Genomic DNA, 12,728 nt, shown 5'->3' on the forward strand with positions numbered 1-12,728 from the left:
GAATGCCATCAATAGGGCTAGCACAAGTGTTCTACTGTATATCATTCCTAGTCTCTTAACTGACCCTCATGATCTAAGCCTCACAAATCCATCCAGGGAATGCTCCACGGGAGAAAAGAGAAAGCCTCTCAAGATTACTTAATTAAATCAAGAAGACCTAAATTCTTTGAATCCCTTCAACCCAACTAACAACCTAAATGCAGCAGCATTCTCTGGCTAACTCTCTACCTACTTACTTCCTAGAATTTGCTCCAAATTATTCAAGATTTATGCTTATACTTGATCAAACTTGTATAGATTCTGTCTCCCTTCCTTGTCTACTCTACATTTCTCCTTTTCTTACTGAAGCTAACAAAGAGAATCAAGTTTTAAAAAATATATATATTACATTCTAGTATGAAGCCAAAGGCACAAAAACCACATTCTATTCCCCACACCTCTCAAACTTAAAAAACACTATATTTTCCATGAAGTACGTGGAGAAATGAGTTGTAAACAAGTAGTAAGGCCAATAAATAAGTTAGGAATCACAACAAAAAAGTAATAGAACAGGATGGCTAGACAGCAAATTATTTACATAAGATTTCCCAGCTACAAACTCTGCTAATAAATCATGCATCCCACTGGTGTCACTACACCCGAATACCAAAAAGACAAAGCGTGTCACAGTAACATGAAAGAAAACAATGATCCTCCACAACTCTGGGGGCCTTGGCCCCTAACATGGCCCTCCCATTCAGAAAACGTGCTTTCTGCTTAGGAAGTCTGCACACATTCAAGAAAACTTGTACACAACATCTCTGCAGTGGCCAAGCACTAGCAAACTGGAACTCTGGGTGGAATCCCCAAACATCAAAGGTCTCCAGGGCAGAAGGCAGAGTAAGAAAGATATGAGTGATAAAAGAGAGAAAAAAGAAAAACAGGCATTTTTGTCATCTATCCAGGGGGACAAGAGGGGAAGTCTTCATAACCCCAGATACCATTTTTCCCCTTGAATTGTGCACCCTGCATGAAAGGTCAGGAAAGCGGACAGAGTATGTGAAGTATTCTCACCCACACCTTTTCCTTCTGTCGCCTTTGCTCATCAGCCGCCCAAGCTCTCAAAGAGAGACCTCCCTGTGAAACAGAAAATACCCATATTGGTCTATGCCCCCAGTGCCTGCACAGAGCTCCTAAAACCCTTATAATTTCTTGTGATAAGAACATTGGGGGGGAAAAAAAGAACACTGGGAGAATTTTTTGTTCCAATACTTGGTCTTTGAGTCTGGTTTCTAACACAGGGCTCCTAATTCTATCATCTGGGTTGAGAGGAGCATCTTTTGTTGTAATTAGGTGACTCTTGGTGGGCTCCTGGATGAGGGCCACTCACCAGAAAGACCAAGTCAGGATTAGAAGCTGAGAATTTTCTGCCCACCCTGCCATTCTCCAGAGAGGGGAGATGGGCTGGAAATCAAGTGAATGATCATTCCTATGTGAGGAAGCCTCCATAAAAATTCCAAAAGTACCAGTTTTGCAAAACTTTTGGGTTGGTGAACTCATGGTGGTGCTGGGAGAGGGGTGCTCCTGGAAAGGGCATGGAAGCCCCATACATCCCCCCTTCCCACAGCCCTTGCCTGTGCACTTCTTCCATCTGGATGTTCATGTGTACCTTTTATCATAACCTTCTATGATAAACTCATTTCTCTCTAACCCTCCCATGAAGAATAGCTAAAAACCCTGGATGTCAATATAAAACAAACATAAGATGACTCTGAAAGATGGAAATAAGAAAATAACCTAACTAGGAAACTCAGGATTTGAGGAATGACATAAACAAAATAAAATAACTCACAGACAGGCTTCATAGTGGAGGTCGAGGACATGGGAAAGAATCATCAAACCTAAAGATAGATCAATAGAAATTATACATTCTGAATAACAGAGAAACATAGGCTGAGAAAATAAACAGAGCCTCAGGGACCTGTGGTACAATTATAAAAGATATAACTTTCATGTCACTGAAATCCTAGAAGGAAAGCACGGAAAAAATGTGGGGCTTAAAAAAAATAAAAATAAAAAATAAAAACTTAAAAGAAGTAATGACTACACATTGCACAAATTTGGCAAAAAGTATAATAAGCCTACAGATTCAAGATGCTGAATGAACCCCAATTAAATTAAATACACCAATTAAAAGACAACGGCAGAATGAATTTTTAGGAAATAATCCATATCAATGCTATCTGTAAAAAAATTCACTTCAAATGTAACAATATAGGTAGGCTGAAAGTAAAAGGTAGCGGATACACTATACAAAAGAAGCAGTAGTCACTATATTAATATCACATCAAGTGAACTTTGGTGAAAGAAAATCACCAAAATCGTTAAATAATCATAAGAAGGTCAACCCAACAAGTAAATATAACAGCTCTAAATGTGTATGTACCAAACAACAGAGCTGTAAAATCCAGGAAAAACTGACAGAAAAGGAGAAACAGACAAATCCACAATTATAGTTGAAGACATCAGTACGCCTCTCTCTCAACAGTTAATAAAACCACTAGACAGAAAATCAAAAATATGAGAAAGCTTACCACCAAACCACAGGATCTAATTAACATTTATAGAACATTCCATCCAACAGCACCAGAACACACATTCTTTTTAAGTACCCATGGAACATTCACTAAGATAGACTACATTCTGGGTCATAGAACAAATCAACAAATTTTATTTATTATTTTTAAAAATTTAGTTATTTATTTATTCATTAGAGACAGAGAGAGAGAGAGAGAGAGAGAGAGAGAGGCAGAGACACAGGCAGAGGGAGAAGCAGGCCCCATGCAGGGAGTCCAACATGGGACCCGATCCCAGGTCTCCAGGATCACGCCCTGGGCTGAAGACAGCGCTAAACCGCTGAGCCACCTGGTTCAGGGCTGCCCCCAGGCACCCGATTGGGCTGCCCCCAAATCAACAAATTTTAAAGAATTTCATCATACAGAGTGTATTCTCTGACACAATGGAATCAACCCAGAAATTACTACCAGAAAGATAACAGGAAAATCTCCAAATACCTAGAAATTAGTATCAGAAAGATAACAGGAAAATCCCCAAACACGTAGAATTTAAGCAACATACTTCTAAATAACCCATGAGTCAAACAGGAAGTATTGAGGGGAATAAAAAAACAGAACTGAATAAAAATGAAAGTACAATTATCAAAATATGTAGGATGCAGCTAATGCAGTGCTGAAAAAACACTTATAACACCACATATTTATATTAGAGTCAAAGTCTCAAAACTCTAAGCCACCATCTCAAGAAACTAGAAAATAAGCAAAATAAACTCAGAGCAAGTAGGAAGAAGGAAATATAGATAAATTAAACAGAAAAATAGAGAAAAATCAGTGGAACAAAAAGCTGGTTCTTTGTAAAAATCAAGTTCACAAATCTCTAGCAAATGGACAAAGAGTAAAAGAGAAGATAGCACAAATTATAGATATAAGGAATGAAACAGGATATTTACCAAGTTCCATAGACATTGAGGCTAAAAAGGGATACCATGAACAGCTCTCTCTATACATAAATTTGACAACTTAGATAAAATGGACTAATTCCTTGAAAAACACAAACTACCAAAACTCATCCACTACAAAATACATAATTTTAACCACCAAAAAAAATAATAAATTCATAGCTTAAAACTCTAAAAATAAATCTCCAGTCCCAAGTGGTTTCACTGAAGAATTCTTTTTTTTTTTTTAAATATTTTATTTATTTATTCGAGAGAGAGAGAGAGAGAGAGAGAGAGGCAGGCAGAGACACAGGCAGAGGGAGAAGCAGGCTCCATGCACCGGGAGCCCGATGTGGGATTCGATCCCGGGTCTCCAAGATCGCGCCCTGGGCCAAAGGCAGGCGCCAAACCACTGCGCCACCCAGGGATCCCCTCACTGAAGAATTCTATTAGACATCTAAAGATGTTCTCTTTGAGAGAAGAGGTAAATACTAACTCATTTTATAAGTCTAGCAATAAAGACATAATATCTAAAGTTAAAAATACAAGTCTGCATATAACAGCTCAAAATCAGTACCAAAAAAAGAGGGAGAGAAAGAACTACAGTTCACTATCCCTTATGAACAGACACAAAAATTGTCAACAGAATATCAACAAATGGACTCCAGCAGCGTGAAAAAAAATTATACACCACAACCACATGAGTTTATCCCAGGCATAGAAGGCTGGTTCAATATTGAGAAGTTAATGCAAAGTAACCTACAATATTAATATATTGCTAATATAGAAGAAAAGCCCATTATCCTATCAATTGATACAGAAAAAAATATCTAACAAAATTCAATACTCAATTATAAAAACTCTCAAAAAACTACAAGTAGAGAGGAACATCAAGATTTTAAAGAACATCTATAAAAAATATGCAGAAATATCAAACTTAATGGTGAAGCCTGAATGATTAAGAATAAGAAAGAGAGGGCAGCCCTGGTGGCGCAGTGGTTTAGCACCACCAGCAGCCCAAGGTGTGATCCTGGAGACCCCAGATCGAGTCCCACGTCAGGCTCCCTGCATGGAGCCTGCTTCTCCCTCTACCTGTGTCTCTGCCTCTCTCTCTCTCTCTCTCTCTCTGAATAAATAAATTAAAAAAATATTAAAAAAAAAAAAGAATAAGAAAGAGATAAGGATGTACACTCTCATCACTCTTATTCAACATAAAACTGGGAAGTACTAGCCAGTGCAATAAGAAAATGCAACTTATACAGATTAAAAATGAAAAAATAAAACTGTCCTGATTTGCAAATGACACGGTTGTCTATATAGAAAATTTCAACAAGTCAAAAAAGGGGAAAAAATACTTCCTATAATAAATGAGTTCAGAAAATTCATAGGATACAAGATCAAAATATAAAAGTCAATTATACTTCTATATACTAGCAATTAACATGTAGAAATTGAAATGAAAATTGTAAGACCATTTATAATTGCTCAAAAAATAAAATACTTAGGGGTGCCTAGCTGGCTCAGTTGGTAGAGCATGCAAGTCTTGATCTTGAAGGCGTGAGTTCAAGCCCCACATGTGGCATAGAGTTTGCTTAAAATAAAAATATAAAAGTAAATTTAGGTGTTAAGAAAAGTAAAACAAAATACTTAGGCATAAATCTTGCAAAACATGTATGAAATCTGTATGCTAAAAATTACAAAATGCTAATGAAAGAAATCAAGAGGTAAATAGATCCAGCTGCCTTCATGGGCTGGAAGACTCAACACAGTAAAGACATCATATTCCCAAACTGATCTACGTTTTAACAGAATTCATATCAAAATCCCAGCAAAATGTTTTGTAGATATAGAAAAAAGCTTGCTCTAAAATGTATACAGAAAGGCAAAGGAACTGAATGAGCTAAAACAATTTTGAAAAAGAATAAAATAGAAAAATTATCTGATTTTAAGACTTATCCATAATCAAGGGAATGTGGCATTTGTGGGAAGACAGATACACAAATCAATGGAACAGAAATGAAAACCAAAAAATAGACCCATACTAGTCTGGCCAGTTGATTCTTTAGAAAGGTACAAAAACAATTCAATGGAGGAAGAATAGTCTTTTCAATAAATGGTGCTGCAGCATCTGGATATCCACAGCAAAAAATAATAATAAATAAACCTCTACCCAAGCTAACATAAAAATTAATTTATGTTAGCTCTGTTGGTGTCTAGCTGGCTCTGTTGGTAGAGTATGTGACTCTTGATCTTAGGGTTGTAAGTTCGAGCCCCACATTGGGTGAAAAGAGTACTTTAAAATAAAATGTTTTAAAAAATAAATAAATAAATAAATAAATAAAATAAAATAAAATAAAATAAAATAAAATAAAATGTTTTTTTAAAAAATAATAATAGGGATCCCTGGGTGGCGCAGCGGTTTGGCGCCTGCCTTTGGCCCAGGGCGTGATCCTGGAGACCCGGGATCGAGTCCCACGTCGGGCTCCCAGTGCATGGAGCCTGCTTCTCCCTCTGCCTGTGTCTCTGCGCCTCTCTCTCTCTCTCTGTGACTATCATAAATAAATAAAAATTTTAAAAAATAATAATAATAATAATAAACAAATAAAATGTTTTTTTTAATTAAAATGGAACATGGATTTAGATGTAAAATGCAAAACTATGATACTTTTGGGAGGAAAAATGGAAAATCTGTGGGCCATACAACTAGGCCAAAGTTCTTAGAAATGATACCAAAAGCACAATCAGAGAAAAAAAATTCAATAAACTGAACTTCTGGGAAAGACTCTAAGAGGATGAAAAGCAAGCTACTAACAAAAAACAAAACAAAACAAAAAAAAATTGCAAATCACCTGACAAAGGTCTAGTACCTAGACTATATAAAGAATTCCCTAAACTCAACAGGAAAAAAAAAATCAATCCTGGGAGAAAACTGGCAAAAGACATGAATAGTATTTTACCAAAGAGAATATATGGATGACCAATAAGCATGTGAAAAGATGTTCAGCATCACTAACTGTCAGAGAAATGCAAATTAAACCATGAGCTATCACTGCACTTCTATCAGAACAACTAATATTTAGAGTGTTGAGAATACCAGCTGCTGGGAGATATGTGAACAAACTAAGCATGGTCCATCTGTGTCATAGACTAAGACCCTGCAATGTAAAAGGAATGAACTACTGATACACACAGCTCAGATGGCTCTCAAGGGTGTTATGCTGAGTGGGGAATAATTTTTTTTAAAAAGCCAGTCTCAAAAGGTTACATACTATATGATTCTATTTGCATAACACTCTCTAAATGACAAAATGACGAGATAAGACACAGAACAAGTGGCTTCCATGGGTTAGGGATGGGAGAGCAGGATAGGCGTGACTAGAAAGCAAACAAGAGGGAGTTCTTTGTGGTTCTGTATCTTGCTTGCGTTGGCGGTTAGGGGGTAGCAAAAGAAAGCAAGGGGACCATACTCCAAGTCCCAATAAAAAACTGGAATTTCTGTGGTTGAACCAGAACAACATATGGAGACAGACAGACTTCTGCTTCGCCCCCTAATGGTGGCTCCAGAAGCAGATGCGAATACAAAGATATTTGAAGAAACTTCAAACTCAGACTTCTCATTTGCATACCCATGGTACCCTGCTTACAGGACAATTCTTCAAATTTAAAAGATTCTTTCTTCCAACTGGACATTTCTGACTATGAGAAGTTTACTTACAGAATATCTTGTGCAAAATTTAAGGTAGGGAGTAGCTCTCATGGATCAAGAGCCACCATCAGTGAACTAGGAGTTGCAGTTACTGGAGTAGTGAGATTGGGGGGACCAAAGCTCATACTCTGGTTTCTCTTCAGATCGAATAAATCTTTCGCCTTTTACTAAAGATTTCCGTGGAGAGAAACAAGTGAGTCTTTCACTAATTTTTTGAGGCCTTGCTTTGTGTGAGGCTGTCTTACTGGTTTGAATGAAAGATCTGACCTTTTTAGGAAAATAGCAGGTATCTGTGCTGTGTTTTTGTTTTTTTGCTCTTGTTTCCATGAAACCTGGGAGCAAAATTCTGATGAACTAGCCCTCACCCACCGGGAGCACATTCACATCTCCCACAGGCCCCAGGATCTTACTCCTACCCTGCAGCTGCTTCCAAGGTCTTTTTAACAGAGACTTATCAACGGTCATGTCATGATTTTAAAATGCAATAGCCTTTTAACGAATGCTGACAGACACTACTTTTAGGGGATGTGCTGAAAGAAGGAAGTATCTCCTCTCCTCCCCACAGCTCTCCCCAAATTTCAGCCTCAAGCCACAGTTCAAACTGCCTGGACTAGAATGATCTCTGCTGCTTGTCTCTGAATCCTGTAAGAATGTTTATAGAAGACACGCTGTGTAAATTAAGGAAGGAGTTAGCACTGGAATGTCCTAATCCGAAGTCCAGTCCCAGAGGGCTGCAATTTGAATAATTCCCATATTGGTTCTAGAGCAGCACCTGATAGTTTATTAGCATAAGCAATGTTAGAAATAAATAAATAATTTACAAATGAGAGAAGTGGTGTGGTGTTCAATGTAGGTGGGGGGTTTAGCGATTTTCTCAGGCACTAATACTCTCGTGTAAGGATGAGGCCTGAGTCCCTTGAGCCGGAGCCCAGAGCTTTGGGAAGAATCGCCCCAAGTCTAGTCCTTCTTTGGTTCTGTGTCCCTTCGCTTCCCAAGATGATCCCCTGACCCGACTAGCAGTCTGCTCTCATCCACAGAGTAGGACTGCCTCAGCCTCAGATGAATCCTTCCTGCTCCTTGGAGTACCTGAAGACAGAGAACAGAGGCTTCTTGAGCTTTCCAAAAACAGGTTTGATGGTAAATTTTGTATTCGGCTACTAATAAATGTTGCACACATGACACTTCAGATCTAGAGTCTTTCCCTATAAAATACCACTTGGCAGCAAGGTTGTGGGACAGGAAGACATTTAATTCCTACATATCTCCAACTGTTGGGACCCACCAAGAATAAAACCAAAGAATCTGATTTTTGTTGAGCCACCAAACAGGCCTGGGTCAGTTCAGAACATGACCCTTCTGTTCAAAGCTCAACTCAAATCCACCTCCTCTGGGGAGGCTTCCCTAGTCATTTCAAGGCTAGAGCCTCCCAGCAATTTTTGGCTATATTAACAAGAGACACTCGTGCATGTGGAAACACTTTGACAAGAGACAGTCACACACATGGAAACGCTTTGTTCAATGTAATGCCAGGGCTAATTTTCAGGCAGGACACACAAATTGGGCCATTTGTCCTGGCTGTATACCACTGGTGTCTGCTTGCCTTGACTGATGCCCCTCCCCATTGTTAAACACACAGAGCATCAACCCTATTTAAAGCTGTATGTTAGCCTGGCATTCTCCGAGGATAAGCAACTTGAGAAAGAAACCACACCTGTTCCTTCCCTTAACCCCCAGTACCTGCCACACTGCAGCCTGGGCTGCAAAGCAGTTGGTAAGCAAACAGTCACGTGTAAACTGACTGGTTTGTGGCTGAGAAATTTCTCATTCAAATCCTATATCCCCACCACATGATCTAAGTATTCATGGGGAATACCCACCCTGTCTCTATTCATCCCTCTCCCAACCTCCCACTCACACACACACACACACACACACACACACACACACAAGATCTCTTCATTTTGCACAGCTAAACTCTTGGTTCTAACTTCACCTTATTTTCCCTGGCTCCTTCAAGTGCCTTTATAATGAAATAATATTTTCTATGAACTAGTAGATATAAAAGAGAGGAAGGCAGAGCAGGGACCTGGTGGCTAAGGGTTAATAAGCAAATTTCGTGTGTATCCATGTGCATTGCAGATCCTATTTTTACATAAGGCAGAGAGTGACACTTGTTTCTATCCTCTCCAGGAAATCATCACCATGTATTTTTTTTTTCCTGCCTCCCTGCAAATCTTCCACACATCAGTGAGAAAATCCAGCAGGGATGAGACTAGATCAGAGTGTACAGACAGGTAAAGAGCAGGAGTTCTTCACATTAAGAGGGAATTAAGCCCAACATGTGCTCACGAACCTTCCTTCCACCACTAGTCTGTGCGTTTCTTGCCCCTGCCATTTGGAGATTCTTCAGCCCACACTCTCTTTGCCTGGAGGGGCCGGCAGAGGGTACAAGAATATGCCTCTGCTGAGCAGCCCCTCTGTGAAGGGGCAAAGCTGCATAAAATCCAATTTTCTGTTAATAAGGACAGGCTGGAAGTTCTCACGCACAGCCAAACTGCTTATTAATCTGCGCCCATCAGATGGAAGGAGGCAGAGATATAATAGGAACACTGGGATCATCTCTGAGGGGGTATGGCTTAATGAAAATGAGGTAAAACCTAAACTCTCTAAACCTGCCAGAATTTAGACACATGCAACAAAGCCGGTGTTGCTGAGGGACCAATATTCCTTTAAAATAGGCCCCCAATGAGACAGGCACGTTCACCCTAATCCAACGAACGTTACTGGATACCTGCTAAGTGTCAGGCAGGGAGGGGCAGAGATGAAAGATCCTCTTACATCTAAAACAGATAACTGTTAGATAACATAGGTTCAGGAAGGAGTCCTGGGAATGGAACTCATAGAAGAAAGAATTGCCAACTGGGAGACGAGTCAGGGAAGGTTCCCTGTGGGCTGCTCAAGCGGAGGGGAAGCGCACACCAGCCTGCAGGAACTGTCCCGTGTAGGAAACGTCAAGGCATCTTCAGGGGACGGCAGACAATCCTGTTACTTAGCAGCCAAGGGTGAGCACCAGGATCTGGGGTAGGGTCAGTGGCCAAACAGGGCTGCGGGTCAGCTATGGAGTCTGCACCTTCCACTACAAGAAATGGGGAGCACCAATGGCTTCTGCGGCACATTAGGAGACACACATCTCAGGACATTAACTCCAGGGACGCACAGATCCTGGGAAACAGGAGGAGGTCAGGTCAGGTAAGGGGAGGTTCAGGGTAGGCAGGGCAGGAAAATCACAAGGCCCCTGAAACAGGCCACAGAAGAAAGGACAATGGCCTGAATCCCTTCAGTAACTGTCCACTGCCTTCTGAATAAAGTCCAGACTCCACACAAGGTGCCCAACAGCCTTTGAGGTCAGCCTCTATGTTGTGCCATCCTCCTCCCGACACCCGGCCTGGCCTCCCAGCCTCGCTTTCTCCTGCAGGTGCAAATACATGCTGTGCTTCTCCTCCACCTCTCCCCACTGTCTCCCGAGACCTCAGCTGGAATTGCCATGAGTCCAAGTCATACGCGCCTTCAGCTTCTGCACACCCCACGGTCTAGTCATCACCTTCCCCCAAACCCAGGGCCCAGCAAGGAGAGAGACCGAGCCCAGAACATCCCGGCCTCCCAGCACCCAGCACACCACCCCCCAGAAGCCTCTTATACCGTAGGCGCTCAAGGAATATTCTTTCAGTGAATCAAACAGAGCTTGTTGCTTTTTTAAAGTGTTGAAGTACAGAGGAATTAAAAAATGAGCTGAATCTTAAAATCTGTATAGGTAAAACATGAGTGCTAAAAAACTGTGTCTGTACTTTAGAAAAGCACCTCTTTTCTCTCCATATTCAAAGACTCCAGTGATCAAGCTTCCCTTCTCTGATCTTGTCTTTTCTTCCTAACCCTTCTGACAGATGCTGCAAATTCCTCTCTGATTCCACTTCTCAAAGAACTTCTTATCTACAAGGATGCCCCAGTTCCAGAACCTGCCACGGGAAGGGGGGTCCTCAGGAAAGGAGGAATTGATTACATGTAAAGTTTTTCGTTAATACATTAGGCTTCTGGGAACTCCCTGTAGTAGCAACCCCCGTCTAGATGTGAATGCTTCTCTGTAGAACATCACTTGCTTGCCAGAGAAGGGGAACCAGCAAATCTTAACTCTGAAACAAAGAGGTTTCCCATGGAAGGAAGAAACCACCACCAGCGCAAAAACATGTACTGGGCATCCATTCTGCACCAGGCACACCCAGGCTGGGTGTAATCTATTCAGCATCTCTTTCCCCCACAGCCTTCCCTTCCCATGCTCCAGATAATAAAACTAAGGCATGGAGAAGGTAAAAGATTTTCCAAAATGCGGTAAACCGCATCGTGAACTCAAGTCCATCCAACTCCAAACTTGTGTTCCTTTCACTATGCCAACTGCCTTGAATCCGAAATAATAAAAGGGAAAAAAAATTCACGATAGTACAACCCGACACAGAGCTTCACTGGTATCAGTTCGATTCAGACTGTCCAGAAGACTGTTTACTACCACAAGCAAGGAACACAGGCCCTGAAAAGTTTCCTTTCTTTTAGGACCATGAGCCGGAAAAGTCGCAGCAAGAGAAGACAAGGAGATCACCACACACCAAGACAGAGAATGGCCAGAACTGGAAAAGCACCCGGCGGCAGGGCCCATCCCTGGCCACCCACAGGCTCCCAGCACGCAACTGCTCCAGGAAGCCACTGGAGCCTGCGAGAAGGGGCACTTCCAAGCCAGGAAGAGCAGACACTGCAAAGGAGAATGCAAATGTCTCAGCATATGGGATGTGAGCAGTCGCTGACAGCTGCATCTACACAAGCTCCCCCACCACATCTGGCCTCTCAGCAAGTGCAATCAACTTTATGCCAAAGAAATTACCAGGCCCAAAGGCCTTCCTGACTTGGGCTATAACGCTCCAACTCTAACATCATCAAAAACTGGAGGACTGGGGTCAGCCCCAGATGCCCTTCACTATCCTCAGCATCTTCACCTCCATCAGCACCTCCCTAATACCTCCTTCCTTTTCCCAATCACGACAAGCCCCTTCGGAGCAATATCTCCTCCAAGGATGACCTTGCCCAATCCTAGCAGTCTGTGGACCTCCGCTGTATGGCAGCTTCCTCCTCCCAAAAGCAGTTTTGTGATCACCTGGGTCACAGTGGTGTCTCGCTGCTCTGACTATACACGCCGTCCCACGCAGCGTTTACCTCTATGTCTCTCCACATACAGTTCGAACTGATGCATTTTACTCCAATGTTGCAACCTGGCACAGTGTTATTCACTCTTTCCTGCAGTTACATTCAATAGAATACTTACCTTTTCTATTCTAGACACTAAAGATATAAGATTGATGAAATCTCAGCCTGGTCCCTTGTGGGACTCACAGTCTGGTGGAGAATGGGTAATATAAAATACAACTGAACAAATATATCACTGTAGGACACAAAAACACAATCCAAAGCATTATGGCGTATCACCCT

General features: G+C 41.3%; 1 protein-coding gene and 1 non-coding gene across 7 annotated transcripts in view; one reads left to right on the top strand and one right to left on the bottom strand.

The window, feature by feature from the left end:
- HHAT (hedgehog acyltransferase) overlaps positions 1–12,728 on the bottom strand; it is a 346,103-nt gene that overhangs the window by 302,665 nt on the left and 30,710 nt on the right. The gene's annotated exons all lie outside the window — the stretch shown is intronic.
- LOC140636179 (U5 spliceosomal RNA) lies at positions 7,323–7,437 on the top strand. The gene has a single exon (XR_012033481.1). It is a non-coding gene; the product is annotated as a U5 spliceosomal RNA (small nuclear RNA).

Source organism: Canis lupus, chromosome 6 (genome assembly GCF_048164855.1).
Source record: "Canis lupus baileyi chromosome 6, mCanLup2.hap1, whole genome shotgun sequence".
Classification (NCBI taxonomy): Eukaryota; Metazoa; Chordata; class Mammalia; order Carnivora; family Canidae; genus Canis; species Canis lupus.